Below are 25,556 nucleotides of genomic sequence, written 5' to 3' on the forward strand. Positions count from 1 at the left end.
ACCTAACAAAATGCAATGGTAATGGTAAAAATAATTATGTGAAATTACAAATTTATCTTAATCATGTCTATAAATGTATTTAGAAATACTGTTAGACATGAGTTACTCAGTATCACTAAGGGAGTAACACTGAGCCAGATGGCAGGAAGTCTGGTTCACGGCTGTATTACAGCTAAGTGAGCACATTTTAATTTAATTTAAATTGTACTATAATCAGATCACACATAGAACTCAATGTTGTGATTGGACACAATGTGAATATCGCCTATGATAATCAGCAAGGCTAATAATTAGTAGAAGCTCTAATTTGCAAAATACAAAGCTACTGAGCAATACTGTGATTATTCACATCCGCTCTGTGAATGAGAGGAATACAAGTGGGCCTTCATTGTTCTACTCATGTGCGAACAATCAGATATTAATACATGAGAGGATTTTACTGGTAGCAAAAGATATTATTTGAGGTACTCTATTTAGAGCTAAAATAAAAATAAAAAAATTATGTAATTCCAGTTTTCTTTGCATTGGTGTTAGTTTGGAGCAGTATGAATGCTATTACCTAACATAGTCACAAATGTGGAAATATAATATGGTATATATAGCTCCCATCTCTGATACATCAATCGTATGATACATCTAAATGTGTTTTAGATTTCTCTATGTTTAGAGATTTGTTGCATCTCTCCTAACACAAAGCAGTTTATGAGTGAAGAGGCTCAAGTTAACCCTGGTGGAGCTAAGAACCTGTTTACATGGCTGCCTCCAAAGCTGCAGTATTATGTAAAAATATGTTTTATACATGGTTGTTAAAAGTGTGACTGTGACTTGACAGTACTGCATGAGACAGAACAGGTGTTCTGTTTGTGAAGTCAGATTATAAGAAGAGGAAAAGAAGGGAAACGTGAAGAAAAAAAGAATAAAGATAATAAAGTGAAAAGAAGGGGGAAAGGACAAGAAATAAAGCTACCACGTAAAACATGGACGATCAGAAGAAAACATGGCGTAACAGTGGTTGTACTACACGGACCATAAAGAGGGGCGGACAATGACGGAAAAATTAGAAGCGGCAGACAAGGCAACACAAAGCAAATGGGAGTTTGGTGTGACATTTGAACACTAATGTATTCGTGTGGCGGGCCTGTGCAAACCTGGATACATCTACAAACAAGCAGCAGAGAGGCAGCTGGTAAGCCAGAGACTGTGTTATTGTGAGATTTCCCTCATGTATTGCCTACATTCTGGATTAGCTTTAGCCTAGCTACCTGCTCGTTAGGCTATATCTGAACTTAAACAATCATATTGTAGATGTGATATCTAGCATATTAATTGGTGATTTTGATGGTTGGATGATTGTTGTTGTATTGTCATTTTTTTTAACTGATGGATTTGATGAAGGTAACATTTAAACTATTTATTAATAAAACATTAAATTAAACTAGATAAATAATACCTTGAAAGTATATATTTGTAAAACAAACATGATTATTATCAAATACACATTTAAAATGTAAGCAATAATTTGAAATGTAGCACTGGAAAGTTAAAGAACTTTAATTTTGTTCATTTGACTATAAGCACTTTGTGGATTGATTCATGGTGGTTTGCTTTTTTTTTTTTTTGCGGTTTAAGTAAAATTAATATATATATATATATATATATATATATATATATAAACTTTAATAATGGAAGTTAGTAATATTTATTTATTTTCTTCAACAACTGTAAGAGAAATGTCCTGACATACTGATAAATAAATGGAAGACACATGAAGAAAACTTCTTGGTCTTTGAGTGGAAGCTTTACGTAGCTTTATATTTTTTGTCCATCTGATGGCATCATTGTAAAATTTTAAGTCACATGTTATAATTATTTACTCAGTACTGAACACTAGTGCAGGTAGCTTTCATGGAAAAGTATAATTTTTAGAAATTTGCAAAAACTGTTATGTCCTGACAAAATGAGGAAGATTGTGGGAGAAAAAAACAAAAACAAAAAAAAAACAAACAATCAAGCTATGTTCCCCTCTTGCCCGTTGACCGTTGTTGATACTGGATGGATGAATGGATCCGTTCCCCCCCTTCCCCCCCTGTAACTATTCTGTCACCTGCAGAACTGCATGACTCAGTCAGAAACAACCAATCAGAGCTAGGAGGATGATTTTGGCGCAGCCACTTACCCCACACTGTTCACACCCTCCCCCCTGCTCTCTCGTATTCTATAGCTCCTTCCCCACAACATAACCTAACCATAAATGTGAAACTAGTAAGCATGGCCATCAGTGACAGTGGATGACCAGTTTTTTACACTGTAACGGTGGCTACTTTTTTGCTACTACGCACCTGCAGTGCCTACACAAGCCTGATTGTCAGTGCTAAACACTCCTGACTTTGATTGGTTGTTTATGTAGATGACAGTAGGATCACAGGGAGGAGACAGAATTGCTGTTTTTTTTTTCATAGATTATTATGTAAAACTGTCAGGACATAGTAAACGTAATAAAAACTAATATGAAAAAAAAAAACAACAAAAAACATTAGAAACTTCTCCTATGACACTGTATTTCTGTGCAGAGAGGTCATAATGGGTATTACCAGTTACAGTGAATACTCCGAAGATTATTTTTATTTGTTAGTGTGATTCGTTGATATCTTGATAGTCTGCTTTCTTTGTATCATAAAATTAAACACGTTCTAAAACTGGGGAAGGGGTAGGAACATTTTATTGCATAATTCGCTTCAATTTCTTCTGGCAGAGAAAAAACTAAGTGTAACAGAGATTTTTTACATTAGAGTCCTGTATGTCCATGAAACAAGTGCAGCTTCCTCCTAATGGGAAATCAGAAAGACAATGGTGTAATCTCGTTGTGGGATGTGAGTTGTCTTTTGGTGTTTGACTGCTGACTAATAAGGCTTAATGCCAGCAAGCTTTATTAAGGCTGAACCTACGATGAGATTTCAGCTTTGGGCACATGCAGCGTTGTGGCAGATTGAAATGAATCACCCCCTCAAATCCGTATCTCTCTCCCTCCAGTGTTGTTTTTCACAGCAACATGACTGCCACAGCATCAACCCACCCGAAACGCTGCACCTTTCTTCTTTTCTGACATAAATTGGCAAAAAAAAAAAAAAAAAAAAAAACTACTTCATGGAAGCTTTTACTGTGCCTTAAAACAGATGCAAAGAAACACCATCTGCCCCAAATAGAAAATCTAATCCTATTTAACTGTGTCATTTGGGGGACCTGTGGCATAGCAAGGAAAACAGTAAGCTGCTCCTTTCTTAAGGGCAGCATGAGGCGAGTGGGAAGCATTAATCACAAGGGCACGCATGGAAGCTGCACGAAAGTGAGGATTGGAGTGGGGAGTGGGTGGTTGAAAGGTTGCGCTGGCAGAAATTACCACCAGTTTGTCACTGTTGTTGGTTCGAAAGCTGGAGGCACCTAAGACCAAGTTAGCACTGATTACTGTTGGTTCCAGCAACATCAGGCTGGGGATGACTAATCAGATTACAGAAGCTAGAGAATAACTACATTCAAATGCAGTTATTGCATACCAATAGCTGGTATGCAAGTCATTCAACAAGCTATGTCCATGTGTGTGCGTTTATTGTTATAGCGATTGACAGTCTGATGTTTGTGAATGTAAAATTGGCTTTGCATTTGTTGTACTGGGAGTGTTCGTGTGGAGCAAAGCAAAATTTCAATACATTAAGTTCTGAACTGTTAAGAAGTATATTGTAGAAACTAGATATACACACTGTATAAACAGATCCTGAAGCTTAATTGGATTTATATAATAGAGTTTAGATCATGTAAGTTATTTCAATTTTACCAAAATTAACTTTTTTTTTTTTTCAAATTAACACGAGTGATCATTTTTGTGAGATCTTTTTTTATCGCTGCTTTCAAAGTCATACATTTACATACACTAAGATTACTTTGCCTCTAAATAATTAAAAAATCTAGATGATGATGTCATGGCTTTGTGTGCTTCTGATAAGGGTTAAAAGAAGATGCAGCTGTGGTTGTTATATTTTAGTTGATTTCCAAAGAAATCAACTAAAATATAACGATGAAAATACTGGTCCTCCACAATTCTGCTTCATCCTCGGATATAATTTGAAAATCCCTGAAGGATTCCACATCCATCTGTCTAAACAGTCATGAAAAGTATAGCTTTAAAGATGTATCCATTTACAGTGTTGTCAGATTATCCTCTGTTTTCAGTGCAACCAGCTTACAATAAAGTTAATCATATTCATTATTCCCCATCTCATCATTTTGAACTAAGTTTACAGTTCCCACATGAACTAGTTCTCATTCATTTATCTTATTGTCATTGTCTGGCACCTGTATAATTTTCTCCTGCTGTCTTTGTCCACATATACTGTGATTCATGTTGACTCAAATCCAAAGCAACATCCATATATTTTAGTGCTTTTATCAAGAGGAAGACAAACTGAAACTTGGACTGATAAATGGTCCATGTAGACTGCAGTCACTTCTAACCTTCTTTTTATTATCTTGTTATAGCAGATTTGACAACAGATTTGCCTTTGTTTTGTTTTGTTTCTTCTACCATTGGAATGATTATTGCATTGTCACAAATCCACCATAGGAATACTGAATAATTGCCCAGGTTCTCTTGGATTTTGTCTCATGAAAGAATTTCTCAAAATACTCACTGGCCTAAAACAGAAAACTGTTTTTTTTTTTTTTTTTTTTTTTTTTTTTTTTTCAGTTCATCACAGCAAATGTTTGTCATTTTGCACTGTGGTACAGCTGTTGGTGTAAAACGTTTTTATCAGTTTAGAGAGGTGTTTTGTAAATGTGAAATATACTGTAGAGTTGTATTGCTCTGCATCCCTGCAGACCATTCTATTGGAACAGAATGAGCATCGATGGTATACATTGTTATAAAGGGAAGGAAGAAGTCGGTGTATATCTACAGAAATACATTTGTGAACGTTATTTTGTCTCTTTTTTTAAGAAGCATTGACTTTTAACATCTATGATTCAGAACAAGAGTTAAATATTTTCAGGACTTGATGCAATCTTAACACCAACTTCAGTCTGTAAAAACGTTATCGTCAAACTGGAAAAAAATAAATAAATGAAAAAAAATAATATATATATATATATATATATATATATATATATATATATATATATATATATATATATATATATATTTCTCATAAAACCTTTCACTTTTGAATTCATATTATTCTATTTCTTAGACGGAAAATTGTGCAGCAGCAGCAAGACGTAAAAATTTAACAACTCTAAATTTTTGAGCTAAAACAACTTGCTTTTGGAGTTTTCCGGAAGCCTTATATTAGCAGTCTGAGAGGAGTACCGCAAAATCCGGTATTAAGTTCTAGCCCAGTCTGCGACTATTATCAAGGTGTTTATGATGCCATGAGCTGAAACCATATTCTCCGGGGTCTGAAAGTCAAAATGACCCACACCATTCCAGATTTTCCACCATGCTCAGCAGTAGACATGAGGACGTTTTCCAAATATTCGTTATTTGTGTTGGGCCTTTCATACACACATTTGTGCTATTTCCAATAAAGTTGTTCTTAGATTTATTTAACCAAAGCACAAAGTTCCAGCTAAAACCCCAGTAAGATTTAACAGTCTTCACATATTTGCATATATAAAAAGGGGGAACAGAAAAGGCATTCTCTTTGTTTGCCTTCCAGATAAGAGATGGGGATGTACATAGTGTTCATTGGCTATTGGAGACTGGGATACTCCCAAGATGCCACTCTTTGCTGCAGTTCTCTACAAAGTGCTTTAGTTTGTACAAGCAGGCTTTAGAAATATTTGTTGAGGAGGTAATGGAGTTTATGTTAATTTTAGCCCATTTCCTTCTGGAAATGTCTTCAAATCTTCTCCAAAATACTACAGTTTTATAGGTCAGAATAATAGTTGGCCTCAACAGGGGAAAAAAGGAACAAGGAAATCACATTTGGCATTTGGGTTTTTTCAAACAAATAACTGCACATTTAAATTTTATTGCAGATGGCCAAAATGCCAATATCTCCAAAGCATTGGAAAACTGCATTTGACCTTTTGTTTTTCCTCAGTCTGATAATAAAAACAGGCTGTCAACATCCTCCGAAGGCCTTATTGCTATAACACACTCATGCTGATATTCATGTCACATTCTGAATAAACATATCCGGAGAATTAATTAACATTTTTCTCCATTTAGCTGTCGAAGTAAGCACATCCAGACTGTTCTAGTTTTGTATGAGTCTCGGTGTTAATGTATTTCATGCAATACATAAATACTTGGGAGTTATCGGTGTGTCAATGGTTCAATTATCTACATGTGCTAAAAGCTTACAGTATGAAAAGACAGCCTTTTGATAAAAAAAACAAAAAAAAAACACTTTGGTGGTAACAGAAGGTCTAAGATCTGCTGATTGCCCCTTGGTGACATTTAAAGTCATTCAACCTTTTGTAGAATCTGCAAAGCCTGAGGTGCTTCACAGATCAAATTAAAGTTGTTTACAGTTTTTCAAAGGTTGTTCACAAGCAAAAATATAGCTAAAGGATAGCATTTTGTTCTGCTTCACATAAGTCTCCTGGCTGATTTCTTGGCATTTGGCTTGAGGAAAAAAAATCTGAAGATGTTGAGTTTTCTTTCATGAAGTAATTACAGGGTCTTTCATGAGTGTGCTTTTACATCAACTTCTCCTAATCTGTCCTCAGGAAAGACTTTTAATACAAAAAAAAGTTCAGTTTCTCTACACTGATCATACTGATTATTGGTGTTACCAGCAAAGACAGTCTGCTAATGGAGTCTAAGCCATTCACACCATGATGACCTGGGCACTGCTGTTGTAATCTCTTAAGACATCAAACCAAAAGATAAGCTTGCTGTGCAATGGGAATGCCCACCACAATTCATGGAGATCAGCCCAGCCCAGCACCTTTAGTGTCCTAACCATAACTTTAAACTCCAGGTCGTATCGCCCGATCATTCAAATGTACATACTCATACACTGAACACTTTATTTTGTTTTCTTTTATTCGGAAACACAAAATGTTAACCAGAACAAATTATCTATAAATTAAAAATGCTGAAAATATTACTTAAATCTTCATGGCACAGACTTTGTTCAGGCGTGTATTGATTAGTTTGCATAACACACTTGTGAATAGAGTAGGACTGTTGTAGTGCCAGGTGACAGTTGTTGGCATATTGGCAGCTATGATGTCTCATTTTTTATGCTTTAGAAATTATATGCTCATGGAAAATAATTGAAAAAAAATGTAAGAGAACATGCTTTTACAAAAAAAATCTATTTCCATAACATCAAAAGTTGGGTAATAACAGGTTTGAAATAGAAAAACTTAGTGTTATAACACTAGTGCTTAACAAACCACTTCATCTTAAGGGAAGACTTTTAACATCTGAGACAAAACAGTGCAGGCTAGAAGAAGAGCATGTCTTGTGTAGGATGAGGGAACCACGTGATATCTAACTCTCTTGGGACATAAAACATTCAACTTCCAACATTTTTACACATCAAACCATCCTCACCACAACCCTCTATTCCCTTGCAGGAGCAGCCTCACTCAAAACCCCTTGCTTCGCAGTAGCCCCGTCGAAACTGGTACCATCTGTAGCTTCGGTAATGATGATGGCAAAGAGACCAAGCACAGCTTTGAAAGTCAGCGCTTTGACTTTGCTGGGCCAAGATTAGGAATCGGTATGTGCTGCTTGGAACAGTGCTGCGACTTTGAACCCTCATATGGTTTGAGATGGAGGGGCAAATCCAAATCTGCTATCTGTGATACACACGCTTCCTAATTCTACGTGTGATGTCAGTTCTATTAACCTCATCGGTCCAAAGACCGGTCACATCAATAAGACGTTTTTTTTTTGTTTGTTTTTTTTGACAAAATGAAATTCCCAACAAATTTTACTGACAGGTTGTGTTATGCTTCTAAAAAGATCAGGATTCCAAATATGTAGGAATGCACCGATCAAAATTCTGTGGCTGATTTCCAATGTCAAAGACAGAAATATTGTCCCTGACATTTGGTAATTCTGAAACATTGACCTGCTGCCACTAATTTTAACCAATTTTGATTTCTCTTTAAAAACTATTATATATTTGTGTTTAATAACAAAAAGTCCGAGGCTTTTCTCCAAACATACCTGACATGTTTTGACAGCTGGCTCCCTTCGGAACATGTCAGCTATGCTAAATGGAAACAACTTTATCAAGTCCGGAGTCCCCCAAAGGGTTTCACACTACATCCAACAATTCACCCATTCATATTCACACTGATGGTGGCAAACTACAGCTACCCTGGGTTAGACTGACATAAGTGAAGATGCCATGCACTGATGTCACCAGACCACCTGACCCCCACCACCAGGCAGGGCGGGTGAAGTGACTTTTTTTTTTTTTTTTTCTTTGTAACTTTCTTTGAATTCCGAAGTTTACATACATTTGGTCCATTTCAGGCAAACTTGTATTTAAAAGTGGATCACTTGGGTCAAACCTTTTGGGTACTACTGGGAACCAGGCAACCTTCTGCAGGAGAGAGGTCAAAATAGGTAATGCGGTTAATCTGCAATATGTGATATTAAAGCAATGACTTTACTCATATACATAAATAAAATTTAAAGTATTTCATAGAAAAGTAAGCCATATTTAATAAATGTCACAATTTAAATGTATACAGTGAATTCCTCAATGGTTGTAGGGTAAGTGGAATGTGGCTAATTTAAATAATGATTAGAGTTTCAGTTTGCTTAGTCCCTATCTTTATTCAAGTTTATCACATGGGGAGAATCATAGCGGCCCATACTATGGGAGAGAAAAGCTTTTCTTCTTCTGGACTTCATTGTTGTCTCCATGCACACTGCAGCTTTAATGTGACTAAAATATGAAATCAGTTAACCCAAGAGTTAATAGTATCATATAAACAGGATCCTTAAAGTCGTATTCCAACCCTGTCTATACCTTATGATCTCAAAACTATAATGTACATATATTATAGTTTTATAGTGTGTATGTATAGTGTAGTTTTAAAGGAACACTGCTATCGCTATTGGTTGTGGCATCACACAAATATTTCACAGCTATTCCTTTGAGTTAATCATCAGAACAAATAAATCGATTATGACTTAGAATTTGAAATGCAAACACTGTGAATAATTCACGAGAAACTCTGCAATTTGGACACAACCGGCCTTTTCATGTTTTGAAAAATGTGTAAAATATTGATGCTGTCCCTGGATCCACGTTCAGTAGCAGAACAACAGAGAAAGATGTGAATCACAAGCAGATCTAGCTATTTTTATTTATTTATTTATTTTTCTATTTTTGGTTCAAAGCAACTTAGAGAAATCTTTTGTCTGTGTTATTATGCTTTCCTCTGAATCGCTTTGTCTTTGAAAGTAAATTACAGGATGAGTTGCGGTGCAATTCAAACAGCCTTACTCTCACTGGGATTTGTGCCACTTCTGCATCTTAGTTAAAACTTATATTTCCACCGCTTCACAAAGCATTTCTAATAATGAGAAGATTTGCGGCAATCTTTTAGTGGCTTATTTGCATATATAAGAGTGGATTTGCTTTCACTGATCTCCTCAAAAGATAAAAAAGACACTGTGCAGTGAGCTGAAAAGGGACAGATTATTGTACAAAGATTTGCTTAGGACACTGGAAATGGAAAGCCATAGTTGTATGAGGTAAAATATAAAAAATGCAACAAACTGTAGATAATTGCCTAAAAAGACCTTTCAGCACATTTAGATGAAAATCATCTCTATACAAAAGGATCTTATTCTGCAGATTAAGACTTTATCAAGGCCACACAGGATCAAAAGAAATATTCTGTATTCCTGCTGCATAATCCATCCTTAGGGTCATATTTTCTCCAGAATACAGACATGTCCATCAACATATTTTGAAGTGAAAATCAGATCCTTTTTTACATCTTTGAGTCTCCCAGGTTGGAAAAAAATAAAAAATAAAATAAAATAAAATAACTGCCATTGACGGCAGTGTTTATGAAATTGTTGATTGAAACCATAACTCAAAAATATTTGCACCGCTTTTGTCTGACACAACACATTTTAACAGACACGTTTGTTCTTTTAACTGTCAACAATCTTAAAACAAAAAAGGGAATTTTGTGCTCTGCCTCATTTTCCTCCTTAGCCTTATCTCCTATAAACTGTGTCATTTTATCAGACCAAGCAATCATCGCTGTTTTTGAACGCATCTGAAGTAGCAAGTCAACGAGCTGTCTAAGAAATCCCCTCAAAGTGAAATCCTGATATTTGCTTTTATTTGTGTTGCTGTAAGTCACTAAATTCCTTGTCATCTGTGCTATCTCTCTGATGCACACAGTGTGGCAAATCAGGGAGTTGTTAGCTATGATGGCTAATTATGTGCAGCATAGGATGTGGCTTCCCCCCAAACTGTGGATCATGCAGCCCGTGAAGAGGAAAAAGGGAGTGATTAAACATTCTCCAGCCGTTCCAGCTACCCCCCTCTGCATTTAAACAGGCTTTCCCCTGTGCTGTCACACCTTGTAAAAGCCTTTTTTACGCAGATGAACAGAAGCATGCTTTTACCACACATATGAGTCTCCAGAAGCGACATCTATTTTTTCTGTAGAGACTGTCTGTCTGGTTTTAGTGTGTTTATGTAACTAAAGGAGCAAGTCGCATAAAATAATCCAAAACATAGTGGGACATTATCATTCTGACATAGTACGTGCAGTACGAGCTGTACCTTGCAGTGAAGATCAACCAGGGTTTTCTTCAATGGCAATTACAGTCACTGATTTTCTAATCCAATCTGCCACACCTAACATTCCCACAGGAAAATGTGATTGAATGTGACTGATCTGAACATCCTGGAATCGGTCCGGGATAACATTAAGAGACAGTCGGAATTGGCAAATCAGATCCACAAACCAACAAACCAACTGTGGCAGGATGACTGGAACAACTATATGTAGTATCACATATATATATATATATATATATATAATTTTTGTAGATCAAGAAACGACTTGAATATGTTGTAACCCTTTGGAGTTTTCCACCTCTGTTATCAGCAACAGAATGAGAAAGGGGACCTGTCAGAATATCCATCATCATTATCAGAAAAATCACATCTGTATTCATCATCAGATGTGAGGCGAAATGTGAACCTGCTTATCATCCCTCGTGGGCTACGGGTCACTCTTCAAAAGTCAAAGACTGATCCTGCATGCCGAGATAGTCGTCATGTACCACATTTTCCATTTCTCTTTGAACTTTAGATATATTCTCTGGAGAAATAATAATGCCTGCCCATGAAAAAATGCTACTTACTAGATCAAATGCCCCATCAGCTCCAGCATTTTCATTATGTTCTGATGTTTTTGAAGTTTCTCTGAACATTACATTGTTCATCTTGGATGTGAACAAATTATATGTACTGTGTCATTTTAGAAGATTACCTCTAAAAAGGACAGAGAGACATCCTTGTCCCTTACAGAAATTTGTCTCTCAAACACATCACAGTTCTCCACAAAAATCACTGAGACATTTTAGGTTTAAAAAAAAAAAATGTCCATTTGAAAATGATTCACAATCAAGGACCATGACACAAAGATATAAGTGTAAAAGTTTAATGAAGGAAATGTTTGGAGAAATAGATTGATTGGATGCGAGAATAGATCATCTGGGAAGACTTGCTGATGTAGGCTGGGGAGGATGAGACTCATCGTGGAGGTGTGGTTTTCAGGAAATGGCTTTCCCTGAGTCCACTTAGGACCCCTAAGATGGAACCTGCAACAAAGAGGAAAGGAAAGAGATAAATAATGACACTAGGAAATAGGAAAAAGGATGAGGTTATGGGTGATGAAAAGCGGAAAGAGAGATTGGGTGACAGCTGGTTGACAGTAAGGGAAGGTGAGGTTGAAGGAATGTGGCATACTTTGAGGAGTGATTGAACTGGGTGTAAGAATGCTGCCGGGTAATTAGAGGTGTGGTTGAGGCGTGGCCCTGCTCCCAAAACTGAGTTAGCATATTAGCTTCATCGTGTTGATGGTGATTGCTGGATGCACTTTTTCTTGATTTTTTTTTTTCTTCAGTCTCCTTTGGAGTGTCCATCAAAAGAAAAGCAGAAAAGCAACTCAAGTGTAACCTCACTAGGTGGTGGTGTCACACATCTGATGCATTTTTTTTTTCTCATCAGTTTGAGGCCTCTTTGCATTCTGTGTGCTGTACGTCTCCTCTGAGCAAAACATAAAGTCAAACAGGCACAGAATAATTCCACCATCCTGACCTCTACTGGGATCATACCTTCTTAATGCAGACAATTACCGTCTTATTGACTTGGAAAACAATTTCGGTGCAGTAACTCTCCAAGGCTGAGCAACGGTACGGCATGGGGGATTAGAGGATGGGAGATGTTTAGTTTGGTTCTTTTCTTTCTTAATGTTTTTAGTGTAAATCATACAAACATGATCAAAGCCTAATTGGAAACAGTCTTCATTTCTGAATGGAATTGTAATGTTTAAATTGAAAAGTAATGCAAGTATAATGTCTAATTGAAGCACATATTGTGTTGTGATTTTAAATGCTACTCATATCTTAATCAGTCTCACCCTTTTATTTTGGCGGATGAAATAATTGAAGTCAAAAATTATTCTAACCACTGAAAAGGATTGTTCAGTCATCAAAGATTATTTGTTTATAACAATTTCAAAAAGAGCTTTTTGAAGTGTTTTTTGGGGGGGGCGGGGGGCTGTGATGTCACAACAACAAATTATTGTTTTTGGGAAAAATATTGATTTTTTTTTTTTCCCTCAATCTTAATCACCTCTAATAATAATAGCATATCCACTGTGATTGTGTTTGCTCACGTTCATACTCCCAGATTAGCTAATCTGGATTTAACTAAATGAAGATCATGAGAGTTATGTATTACTGGTAACCAAACAAAAGCCCCTAATTTCTGAAATTCTGAACTATCCCTTTAAGACACGGGCCTGCTGCATAATACAGAGAGAGCTCAATCAGACAATCCCAGTCTTATTCAGAAGCACAGTTTAAATCTGTTTGATAATGGATTTAATAAAATATTTTTTTGAGATCTTAATGTAGCAATATACTAAAAAATGTAGCACTCAGTAGGAAAGTGTTATGAATTATGACTGTACAGCTTTTAATTCAAACGCGGCGTTCTCCTCCTTGCATGTGCCTTGACATCTAACAAAAGAGCAAAGTGTAGATTAGAGTGGGCAGTTTGATTAGGTAAGGATTTTTCTGTCAGGGTGTAAGAAAGGTGGGTCTGTGAGGATGCTGGCACATCCCTCCTTTTTCTTATCCCCATGCTGATTAATGGCAGAGTTTCACATTCCTCTGACAGATCACTGAGGCCCAGGGAAACCTCCAGAGATGAGGCTCCCTGCCAATTACCTTCCTCAATAATGCCTGCTCAATGCCTGAATGACAGGGATCCTCCCCAAAGGATCTAACTGAGCCGCGATTAAAACCAAAAAGGTGGCGGCTTTGTGATTTGTGTGGCTGCATAAGGACACATCTGTAGGTGGGGGAGAATAAAAATGTATTATTGCTACAACACTGCTGCTACCCAGCACAGCTTCTGCTGTGTGATTATGTATGAAAGAGTGCGAAGAGGGTGGAGAAGAACAGCCATAATTCAGCTATCATGGGCAGGAAAGTAAAGCCTGCATAAACACAATGATCTCAACAGCTGAATGTTTTTAAGATATTGGTAAAATACTATACTATTGTGTAAGGCAATATCCATGCAGAGCTAATAAAAATAGCAGAAAAGTCATTTATGGCTATAAAAAAAAGAAATTCTAAAGTCTGAATATTTTTCCAAAAGTCTTGGGGATCATCACAATGTGCTTTCACAGATATGAGACAAACATTTATGTTTATTTTAGTCAGCAAATGCTTTGTTTTTGAACTTGTACTATTCATTCCATTTTTGCCCAGTCTTTTTATTTATTTTGACACCTTAACACTGACCTCAACTAGGAGGGATGCAGTTTCTCGGATATTAGTTTGGCTTTATCAAAAACAAGTTTTATTTGTTTGTTTGTCTTCCCCTTTTTTAAATTATATTTATTTCACAGTAATGAGGCCTGGGTCTGACTGGTGAAAGTAATCTCATTCATCCAAAAATGGGGATAGTCACAGTTAATTTGTAATTTAACAAAAATATCTAGTTTATTTTTCACAAAGGGAAAGGCTGGGTTGAATATTGCTTTACCTCTTGATAAATTCAATCATCACTTGAAAACTGTCTTTGACTGATAGTGAAATGTGGATGTGATCATAAGAAAAGCTAAGGCAGAAGAAATCTGCAATGGGCAAATACTTTTTGTTGTCAACACTGTACACAGAGGCAGGAAAATCAGAGGTTACATGTGCTGAAGTTCTCTGCACTAAACTTTTTGATTACATATCTGGGGAGCAAGAAGTTAGCTTTCAAGGATAGGGCACAAGGACTTCCAGTTGTTCCCCGTTTGGAAAACTTCCTCTGAGATAGTGCAGATAAATGAGGCTGAAAAGAGAGATTAGGAGCTTGCAGGAGAATCTGCTTCTCCCTGCTGATTTGGACATTCATTTTAATGGAACACTTAACACTTATTCAGGAGCTGGACTAGGAGGCTCAGGGTTCCTCATAGCACAGTCAAACCGCTCCCTTAGCAGGGAAATGGTAGCCATTGAGAGCATCAAAAATGTATTACCTATGCTCCATCTGCTCAGTATTCTCATCAGTCCTGTGGCTTATTGTCAGCATGGTACCTCACTAACAGGAATCATTTTCAGAATAAAAGAAACAGTGTTGTTAAAAAAAAGAAAAAAAGAAATAATTCCAGACATTATAGGTATATTGCAGCAGCACAAAATGGTTTTCCTTAGCCAAGAAAGTGGTTGACATTTCTTGAGAGAGAAAAAAAAAGAGGAAAAGTATTTTATTTAATTACCTACAATTTCAGAAGTACTCTTAACTTGAAATATTTGTTCATAATGTACAAGGGAGAAAGCTAACCTGCAATGAGATCTCTAGAAAGTTTTGTTTTTGATTTCTAAGGAGTTGGTACTTAACTCCGTGGTTCTTTTGTCCAGGAGACGGATCGATTCTCAGAGTGATATCTCATTAATTGTTTTCACTGTAGAGCTACTTACATTCAGCTTCTTTCTGAAAGTGGGACTGTCCAATCATGTAGGGTCGACAGCCACTGTGAAAATCGATTCCAAAGACACTGAAGGTATAACATCAGACACACTGATAAGAGACATCAGCAAAAAGGTGTAATTGAAAATTACAGAGATCTGCCCACTGACAAAAAAATGTGGCCTTCAGCACCTTCTTGCATTTTATAGCCTAAGAAACTATGGGTGCATGCTTGAAAGCATCAGGTATTCCTGTTTTTCCACACAAAGTTACACCTAAAGCTAGATGTTTACATACACTAAATTAGTTGACCTTTTTTTTTTTTTTTTTTAATTTTCAAACACAATGATGTTTTTCATTTAAGTATTTTTGTGGATTGTCTTGAGTCTTGACTACATCAGAAAATATTGTTCAACTATTACTCCATCAATGGCTTTAATTTGCTTGTTAACTGTGTTACATTTCAAGTGTCTGTGTTTTCTTTAATGATTGTATTTTTAGGAGCAATCCACAAGCATCTTTGCCCGTGAACAAGACATGATATTTTTTACCGAATAATTTACATACAGGTGTGTGCAGATGGCAAATATATGCAGGAAGCAATCGAAGTGAGAAGGTTGTTTGAGTGTGGTACTGAGAACACTTCTGGAAAAAAAATAAAAATAAAATAATCGAGAAATAAACACCTCTAAAATGTCTACATGAAACTGACCAATGAATAACAAGAATCCTGCAATTACAAAACAATAATTTCTTAAATTTCCCTCATCTATTGTGCTTTAAGTGTATGTGTGGAAAAATACAAAACAGCAAATTTGATGTCCTTTGTTTCTTTTTTTCCTTTTTCTAAAACCATAAAGCAATGTTTGTAGAGAGTGAAGTCCTATTTGGGTTTGTAGCTACTTGAGACCAGATGCAAAAATGCCCATTAGTTCAAATTGCAAAGCAGGATCATTAGTTTCATATATATTTCCAGTCTGTTAGATGTAAATTTAGGAGCTACCTCCCTATTTATCAATGTTATGTTGCCTCATGTACTCTGTTTAACACTCATCCCTCAGCCTGTAACCACTTCTATATTATGCATGCAGGGAATGTACAATTGCGTACATAGTTGTAATTGTATTCAAATTAAAAGAAATCACTGGTAAATAATAGCGGAAGCAACAAAATGCCTTATGTGATTCCTGCACTGTAGTCAGCTACACATGATGTCCAGGTTTAATTATCTGCTCTTCTGGTTCCCCACTCTGTTTCTTTGTTTTGCCACATGTAAACTTGCTGGCTATATCATTTTCTAAAGTTCTCCAGCTGAATAATTTGATGACTTGTTTTTGTGTAAGTTTTCATGATTTTAAAATTTCAAATGAATTTCACACCATTATAACTCTTTATTTACTTGTTCCACCACATCCCCATGAATATTTGAAAATTGGCTTTTGTAATGTCTTTGCTGGTATGTTTTTTTCTTTTTTCCTTTTTTCTTTTTTTCGTTGTTTGAGCTCACAAATCCCAAAAAACAACTTAGAATCTCAGGAGGTAACCAATTTTAAGCCATTACAGGCAGAGCCAATTAGACTGAGTCAAGTACTGTAACAAAGCCCCCCCATCAAATTATTTTTCTCATTTCCCCTTTTTTGTCCTCAGTAGAAACAGAGGCTTCAGACTGTGCATGCTGTGTGCATTCATATCATGTGATAATTCATGTCTATGAAAAAGGACAAATTACGGTCTTCATCAACTCAAAGCTAGAACACATTTACTTGATGGAAGTAAAAAAATATGTGGGGATGGCACTGGTTCTGACTCAAGTTATTATTTTTATTTATTAATTTACTAATTAATTAATTAATTAATTTATTTTTTCCAACTCTGATCTCCATCTTTTGACTGTCTCTAAATAGCTTTTCTTTGGTCATTTTTAAATTACATGCTAATGTGACAAGCACACATCTTGGCCTTTAGCCTTCATTTAGCAACATAGTATGGGAAGAAAGAAATGCTGAAAGGCTAAGTATATAACAATTACTTTTGGTCTCCTGTAGGATTATTGTATTTCTAGCTTGTATCTTAATGTTTTGCAAATATATGTAGCTTTAAGCGAAAAAGCATAACAGTTGGGAGCATTTAATACTGTTGAACTGAATCTCAAGTTAAGCAAGGCTGTCATGGTTTCTTTGGACAAACCCCAAATATTTGCAGCATGAGTAATGCTACTCTAACAGAAATAAATGACAATAAACCAATTTCTGCGGTACTGACTTAGAGTATCGAACAGCACTGATAAAGATTCACTCACCACAGCCTGCCAGAAGCTTGCAGTGGACTGAACAGTAGGGCAAGCCTACCCATTTTTAGATTAATGTTTTTTATATTATTTGACCTAAAAGGGTTATACTTTTATCCTCAAATGATCAGGAAATCAATGTAGTAAATAGCTTTGTACTTGTAGCATCTTTTCAGGACCCCAAAGCGCTTCACTCTATAGTCATTCACCCATTCATGCACACCTCAAACACCGATTGTGGAAAGCTACTGCACAGTGGCCACAACTGTTCTGGGGCAGTCTGACCACCACCAGCAGCCAAGGCAGGTAAAATGTCTTTCCCAAGGACACAACAAGAGAGGCGGATGGAGCAGGGATTGAACCAGCAACCCGCCAATTGTGGGGAGAACTTCTACCCCTGCTGCCACCATCATATGGTGCTTTTACTAAAACTGAAACAATGACGTCATGGAAAATGTAGCTTAGTCTTTTCTGCTGCAGCAGCAAATTGCATTTCACACCGTTGGCCTGAAGTCGCATCATCAGCAGCTCCCATACGTCCTAGATATCAAGACTTATTGTTTCATATAATGTGCTTTCTTCACATTTAGATCCTGTGCTTTTAAATAACCCAACATATTATATTGAAAACATTAGGGCAATGTAGAACGGAATATTTATAGAAACAGGGATTTTTTTTTTTTTTTTTTAAGAATCTTTTTGGATCTAGTGGCTTTTATTTGATGGTGAATGGACATGAAAGCAGTCCAGGACTTGAAGCTGTGACAGCCGTGTCCAGGACTGATGCCTCGAATGTGGGTTGTCTGCTGTACCCCTGTGCTACCGCCATGCCCGGAGACATGGATTTTTGACATTTTAAAAATACAGACAATTAAAGTAATATAATGGTAACGCATTTGAAATGTTCAGGTTAAATCCTGTAAAAATGCACCATCTACAGGTCAAAAGTTGAACTGCATTCACCCTTCGATGGCAAGACAATCTTCAAAGCTGACGATCGTTGCTGAGGTAAACTGTCTCTGCAATGTCTGACAAAGAAAAATTATTATTTTGTATGCACGTATAAAGTACGCTTATAGGTGTCACGTACTTGGAGAAGATTCATTCAGTTTGTATGCTTCACAAATCTAGAACAAACATCCAGAAAATTTTAAAACAGCTAAAACATTGTAAATCAAGGCTTAATACCCACTTTCTTAGAGTTCCCATTCATAACTGGAACATTTAGCAATATCTTTTGCTATTTGATCATAATTATTCTTTATGACTTTTGATTTGACAAAATGTAATGCTTATTGCTCGTTATTGTAATTTAGCAAGACATTGCTGCAGTTTAAATCATTCTACGATGTACCTTTGCTCAAGAAACATAATAGGAACTTGAAAACAACACTCTGTTTCTGACTGGAAGGAGTGCATTTCTGCAGATGGTGGTTGGTCCACAGAGAGAAGATGGAGGAGCTTGATTTTTTTCACAGCAATCACAGAAATGAAATGTTCACAGCAATGCATACAGAACACAGCGTATCAATTTTCAAAGTACTTTTCATCTGCCCCACTCTTCCATTGTTGATAAGGGCAATAATGAGAATACGAGGGAAAGCAGGAAAGAGAGGGTCAGCTTGTTTGGTTGAATTGCCTGCCTTATCTGAACTCAATCCATTGACCTTCTGTCTCTAATCTCCAAGAGAACAGCAAAGGTGGCGTCTGAGCTTACCTACCTTTACATTTTGCTGATTTGCCTAAGGACGTTGTCAATACTTTTGTTTTCACATTCAGACACACCAATGAATTACAGTAGAGTGGGAAGTATTGAGGATTAGAAAGGTGGCTATACTCTTAAATATCTAAGTAAAAGAAATAACGCACAGAGACGTAGTTCTTGCTGCTAGGCCATAGACGAGCTGGAGATTTATTACACTTCCACGGCTTCCTCTTTACAGTTTCTTCAGTTCAATACAAAATCTTCATCATCATCGTCTTGTCACAAAAAATCTCTTCGAAGTCTTAACATCAACCTATTTTATACCTTCTCATCTTCATCAGTGTGTGTTGGAAAGTTTCAACCAATGGCGTGCAACTGTTGTTTTGCAGAAAGATTCTGGCACGCTTTATACTGAGTGTGTATTGGACGACCTTTAAAATATTTTGGACCTCACGAACTCAACATCTGCTCCATTTCAGAATTGCTGAATAGGACAATTTATCTCAAATTGTTGATTTTATCTTGCACAAACAGACATCCTTTCCAGTAAATTCTGGCTCCATTTGCGCTTTGCACGCAAATGGAAGGAAGGAATTCGGTCAGGTTGACCTAGTGCGAAGCCAAAGTCTTCGCCGAGGCGCCAGTGTCATTTTTCCGCCAAACAACTCCTTAGATAATATTTCCGCTCTTACATAATCCCCCCTATTCCGCTTTCAAGTGGAATCCTAATTAACCTTAGCAGTTGTTTGGTTAATTGCTATACTAAGTTTACATATTTACCTGTGAGTACAACTCTGTATATAAACCTTAGAAATATATATAGAAGTCACTTAAAAGTGAAATAAAATGAATAGTGGGGGCAACATTGTTTCATGAGTTACTGTAACTAATACAACAATTCCAATACATTGATTAAACATTGCTTGGTCATTGCTTCCATGATTGTTCTTCCATCTGTATAAGGTCGAAAAACCCTGTTGGCCTTTTGTTGCTTTCCAGGGAAAAAATTACCTTATGGCCCCCGCTCGCCATGGGCGACCACCAGTATTCCATAATCTGGCACAAATGTAACACAATCATGGATCCACAGTGACCAAAATCATAGATATACATGGTAACAATAGTACTTCAACATTGATACATAATCTTGATGACAATTATGAAGAAGTGTCCATGACGCACATATAATCTGAGTGATTGTGTGATTTAAATGCTAATCATAATGATCAAAGTATTGGTCGCTTAATGCTTGTGCTCATCCACGCTCTCTTACATTATCATTCATACTCACATTCTTGTTCATACTGTCTCACATTCATTCTCATTCACACGTGTTCCTAGTGTGTTAACTATGTGTGGGCCACCCGTGTTGTATTGTATTTAATGTGTATATAATATGTGTAATAAGTATGTGTAATGGTGTATGCAAACAGTGTCTTTCCCATGAGTCCGTTTATTCCAACCCAAGTTCGACTTCATTTCCCTTGAACCTTTTTGATCTTTCAACATTCCATAAGCCATTTTAATTCAGGCATCAATTGTCCTTGAGCTCAGCAGTCCTTCGAATCGGTCATAGGTTCACTGGTCCGGGCGGCCTTGTGCTTAGTCCGTCTGATGTTTACCGTCCTTGGTCATCCATCTGTATACAGTCCCTACAATCCATTTCCTCATGATAGGGATCACACAACACACAAGCAGAAAAATAACAATTAGTATTACTACCAGTGTTATTCCTATTTTAACTACAAAGGCTCCCCATTCACCTAAAATTTCCTCCAGACTTTTCCATGACCAAGTGTTCTTTCCTGCATTTTCTTTGAATTCCGATTTCAGTTTCTTCAACTTAGTCATTACTGCTCTAAATGTACCTTTTGGTGAGGTATTCATAGGGATATAAGTACAGCATTCATTAGCAAACATATGACAAACTCCTCCCATATTGGCTAAGATCCAATCTAACGCTTGTCTGTTTTGTTTTGCCATTCTACTGGTTTCATGGAGTTGTTCTCCTAGGGCCATAAATCCTTCAACTGTAAAGTTGATCATTCTCTGTTGATTGTAATAAACATAGTTAATCCATTCAACATTTTTGTTAATTGTGATCCAAGGTAAGATAGATTCAAAACCTGCGCGAAGTTCATGTTGCGCTTTGAATTCATCTGGAATTCCTCTTGGTTGACCTATAAGATTCAAATATACTCCTTCATTCAACCCATAATCCCCCAGGCTTCTACGAAGCCTTGTTTTATTGTTGTGCATTCCTACCAAGTCTTTAACTCCTTCATACACTAGGGTTACTGGTAATTAAATTTTATGAATTAGTTAGAAATTCGGTATCTGTTAAACTTGCTGTCCATTTCCATTGTAAGTGCACATATCTAGTTTTGCAAATCAATTTTATGGAAACATTTAAATTGACACTTGCTGGAAAGAACACTGGTATGTACTTGTCTGGATTTCTATAAGTTGTGTGATACTTATCTTTGTCATTGGAGATGGATCTTGTGTTGTGAACAGTCATCGTTGAGTCACCGTTTGTCCCCCCTGGAGGCTGTCTTTGAGTCCATTCTCTGTCACTGTGGTTCGTCGTGGTTGGTTTGGTCCATAGTGTCGGCTGCAGGTTGTGTAAGTTCGCTTCTGCCATCACTGCTGCTCGGTTCACCACCTCTGTCAACATCCACAGTTGGACAGTTATCAGTATCAGTCTCATCGCTGTGAGGCTTCTGCTCATTTTCCTTGTGAAACTCAAGTTTCAGTTTGTCTTTATTTTGAACTTTAGTGCAATGAGTCAAATGATGCCAAGTGGTACTTCCTTCTACTTGGACAGCCGTTGGGGTTGCTCTCTTGACTTCATAAGGTCCTTCCCATCGGGCCTCATGCCATCTCCGTCTGTACACCTTGATGTACACCAAATTTCCAGGTTTCACCGGTGGTTCCCACACCGTCGACTCTGGACTTCTGGATTTTTCCTGCAAATAGATAGCTCTATGGATAGCAGTTAGTTGTTCAACATAGTCTTTCAACTCAGTTTGCAATTGCTCAAGGGGAGGTCCCTTGAAAGGTAACCTCCATTGCGGCACAGGCATAGGTCTGCCAGTCAGCATTTCATGCGGTGTTAAATGCGTGCTTCTGTGCATTTGCATGCGATAGCTCATTAATGCTAGTGGCAAAGCATCTACCCAGTTTAGTTTAGTTGATGCACAAATTTTCCGAAGCTTTGCTTTCAACGTGGCGTTGATGCGTTCCACCATTCCCTGGCTCTGAGGGTGGTAGACTGCGCCAAAACGTTGTTTGATCTGTAGCTTTTGCAAAATGCCTTTAACAACTTTTTGTACAAAAGCTGAACCATTGTCTGAACTGATTTCAGATGGAATTCCAAATCTTGGAATTACTTCTCTTGTCAAAAATTTGATAACTGTGTCTGCTCCTAAGGTTTTTGATGGTACTGCTTCGACCCATCGACTGAAACGATCAATTATCACCAACATGTACCTTTTACCTTGAACTGGTTTGAGCATGTCTACATAATCTATCACCAGGTGTTTGAAAGGTCCGTCTGGAACTGGAATGTGTCCAATACCTGGTTTTATGCCTTTCCGAGCATTATTTTCGGCACATATTTCACACTGGCTTAGAATTTCATCCACCATGTCTTGCATGTATGGAGACCAGAAACCTTGTTCTTTCAATTTTTCCATGACTTTTCCTCGGGCACAGTGGTCTAAGCCATGGGCTTCTGAGACCAATAATGTTAATAATGCTACTGGTGCTATTAGTAGGCCTTGGTGTGACCTCCATAAGCCATTTTCACTCATCGTAGCACCTCTTCGTGCCCAAAGATCACGTTCACTGTTACTTGCTTGTTGTTGCATCAAAATGACATCTTCCGGTGTTACAGCTGGTTCTAAAGCTATCACAGGTGCCAAGATGGCCATTTGGCTCCTGGATGCCATTTTTGCTGATTCATCAGCCATGTTGTTACCTCTCACAACGATGTCATTGCCTTTGCGATGTGCTTGACACTTGATCACTGCCAGCTTCGAAGGAAGCATCATGGCAGCAATTAATTCTTTCAGTTGTGCTTCGTGCTGCACTGGGGTTCCGTCTGCTCTTTTGAAACCTCTTTGTTTCCAAATTGCGGCAAATAAAAAGCATACGCCGTGGGCATAGGCTGAATCAGTGAACACATTTGCGACTTTTGACCTAGCCATTTTACAGGCTTCAGTTAATGCTTTAAGTTCCGCAAGTTGTGCAGAACATGGTTGGTCACATCTTTCAGCTTTGATGGTTACAAAATGTTCACCTATTTGTTGTACCACTGCAAAACCTGCGTGGTTTCCTAGGTGGTCTCTGAAACATGACCCGTCAACGAAGTATGTGACTTCTGCGTCAGGCAATGGAGTGGATTCCAAATCAGGTCTGAGTCTTGTGTATTTCATTGTTTCTGCTACACACTCATGTGGTTCTCCGTCACAATCCAAAGGAATCACATTTGCTGGATTGTTGGTGATACATCTTTGAATAGTTATGTCAGGATATATCAGAAGTAGCATATACTGCAAACTTCTTGCTTGTGTTACGACAAACTTTCCTAGATTTATTAACTCTGCGATTTTGTGGTGAGTTAATATTGTAACTGGATAACCCATTGTTATGGTTGAAGCTTTTTCATAAGCATGGTAGACTGCTGCTAGCCCCTGATAACATGGTGGCCAGCCTTGTGCTACATTGTCCAACTTTGTGCTGTAATAAGCAATTGGTTGTTTCCTTCTACCTGTACATGTTTCTTGCATCAAAACTGCTGTGACATACATGTCTTTTTTGTTCGCAACATATAGGTAGAATGGTTTGTCATAGTTTGGAACTGCTAGTGCTGGTGCACTCTGCATTTCACATTTTAGAGATTCAAATGCTACTTTTGCTTCTATAGTCCAATTTAGCAGATTCTTTTGGTTTTGATGACCTGGTTCTTTCATGAGTTCTCTGAGTGGTGCTGTTTTTTCTGCATAACTTTCTATCCAATCAGCATTGAAACCTGTCATACCGAGAAATGTCATCATTTCTCCAACTGTTCGTGGACATGGAGCTTTGCTGACACCCTCTAGTTGAGAAGGTGATATGCCAATGCTCCCTTCTGAGAGTTGTCTACCCAGGTATTCTACCTGTGTCTGACAATACCGTAATTTGTCTTTGGAGGCTTTGTACCCTCCTTCAGCCAGTCTTTCAAGGACTTTTATCGAATCCTGATGGCAATCATCCAATGTAGGTGACGCAATTAGAATGTCGTCAACAAACTGTAGCAATGTGCTATTTATTTCCAATCCTTCTAAGTCCTGTCTGAGTGCTTGATTGAACAAATGAGGGCTGTGTTTGAAACCTTGAGGTAATCGAGTGTAGCTGTACTTCTTACCTCTGTAAGTAAATGCGAACAGGTATCGAGATTGTTCCGCTAAAGGAATGGTGAAAAATGCTGAACAAAGATCAATTACTGTGAAAAATTTTGCTTCAGCAGGGATTGCGGTTAAAAGTGTGTGTGGGTTGGGCATTTCTGCCGATGATCTGTCTTCTACTACATCGTTTATTGTGCGAAGGTCATGTACCAGGCGATACTTTGACTTATCTGCTTTCAGAACTGGAAAAATTGGTGTATTGCATAGACTTTCAATTTCCACCAACACTCCTGCTGTTAACAATCCTTCAATGGTTTTGCTGATTCCTTCTTCTGCTTCTGGTTTTAATGGATATTGAGGACGGAATGGAAGTTTAGCATTTGGTTTCAGTTCAACTTTAAATGGGTTAGCTGATTTCACTAATCCTACATCTGTTTCATGTTTTGACCATACTGATTCAGGAACTAGCTTTAACATGTCCTGCATTAATGGGTTTTCAACTGACTCATCTTTTTCTTCTGTTTGTTTTGTGTCATTAATCGGTACTGTTACCACCTGTGGTTTTGCTGTCATAGTAGTTTCACTTATTATTTTAATCATTGTTGCATCTTCTGATTGGAAAATTAATGGGCTTCCTGTCTGTTCCCATTTAATCTGTGTTGCAATTTTCATCATTGGTCCAAGATCTTTGGCATGAAAGTTTTTATTTACAAACAAGGTTATGTGGGGTACAGATTCTGCAACGTTGTACCATTGTGAAATGAAATCATTAATTTCTACATTTAGCGCTGCTCCTTGTCTCCCAACAATGATATATTGGGACTCAAGGTTCACCGCTTCACCTTGTGTTTCCTTGTCCCATTGTTCTTCAAACTCTGTACTTTTTGAAATGTCATAGTACATTGTGCAATGATAGTCTAGAAATGGTTTCTTAGCTTCTGGAATTTGAATTTGAATGTACTGTCCCCATTTGGAAATTA

General features: G+C 37.3%; 1 long non-coding RNA gene across 1 annotated transcript in view; it reads left to right on the forward strand.

Moving 5' to 3' along the window:
• Positions 1-344: 344 nt before the first annotated feature.
• Positions 345-25,556, forward strand: part of LOC148153405 (uncharacterized) — an 86,598-nt gene continuing 61,386 nt past the window's right edge. Inside the window, exon 1 of the long non-coding RNA XR_015761691.1 lies at positions 345-1,186. This is a non-coding gene — a long non-coding RNA (uncharacterized LOC148153405). The remainder of the gene's footprint in view (positions 1,187-25,556) is intronic.

Source organism: Poecilia mexicana, unplaced genomic scaffold, assembly GCF_051168715.1.
Source record: "Poecilia mexicana isolate PSO_F unplaced genomic scaffold, ASM5116871v1 scaffold_20, whole genome shotgun sequence".
Lineage (NCBI taxonomy): Eukaryota > Metazoa > Chordata > Actinopteri > Cyprinodontiformes > Poeciliidae > Poecilia > Poecilia mexicana.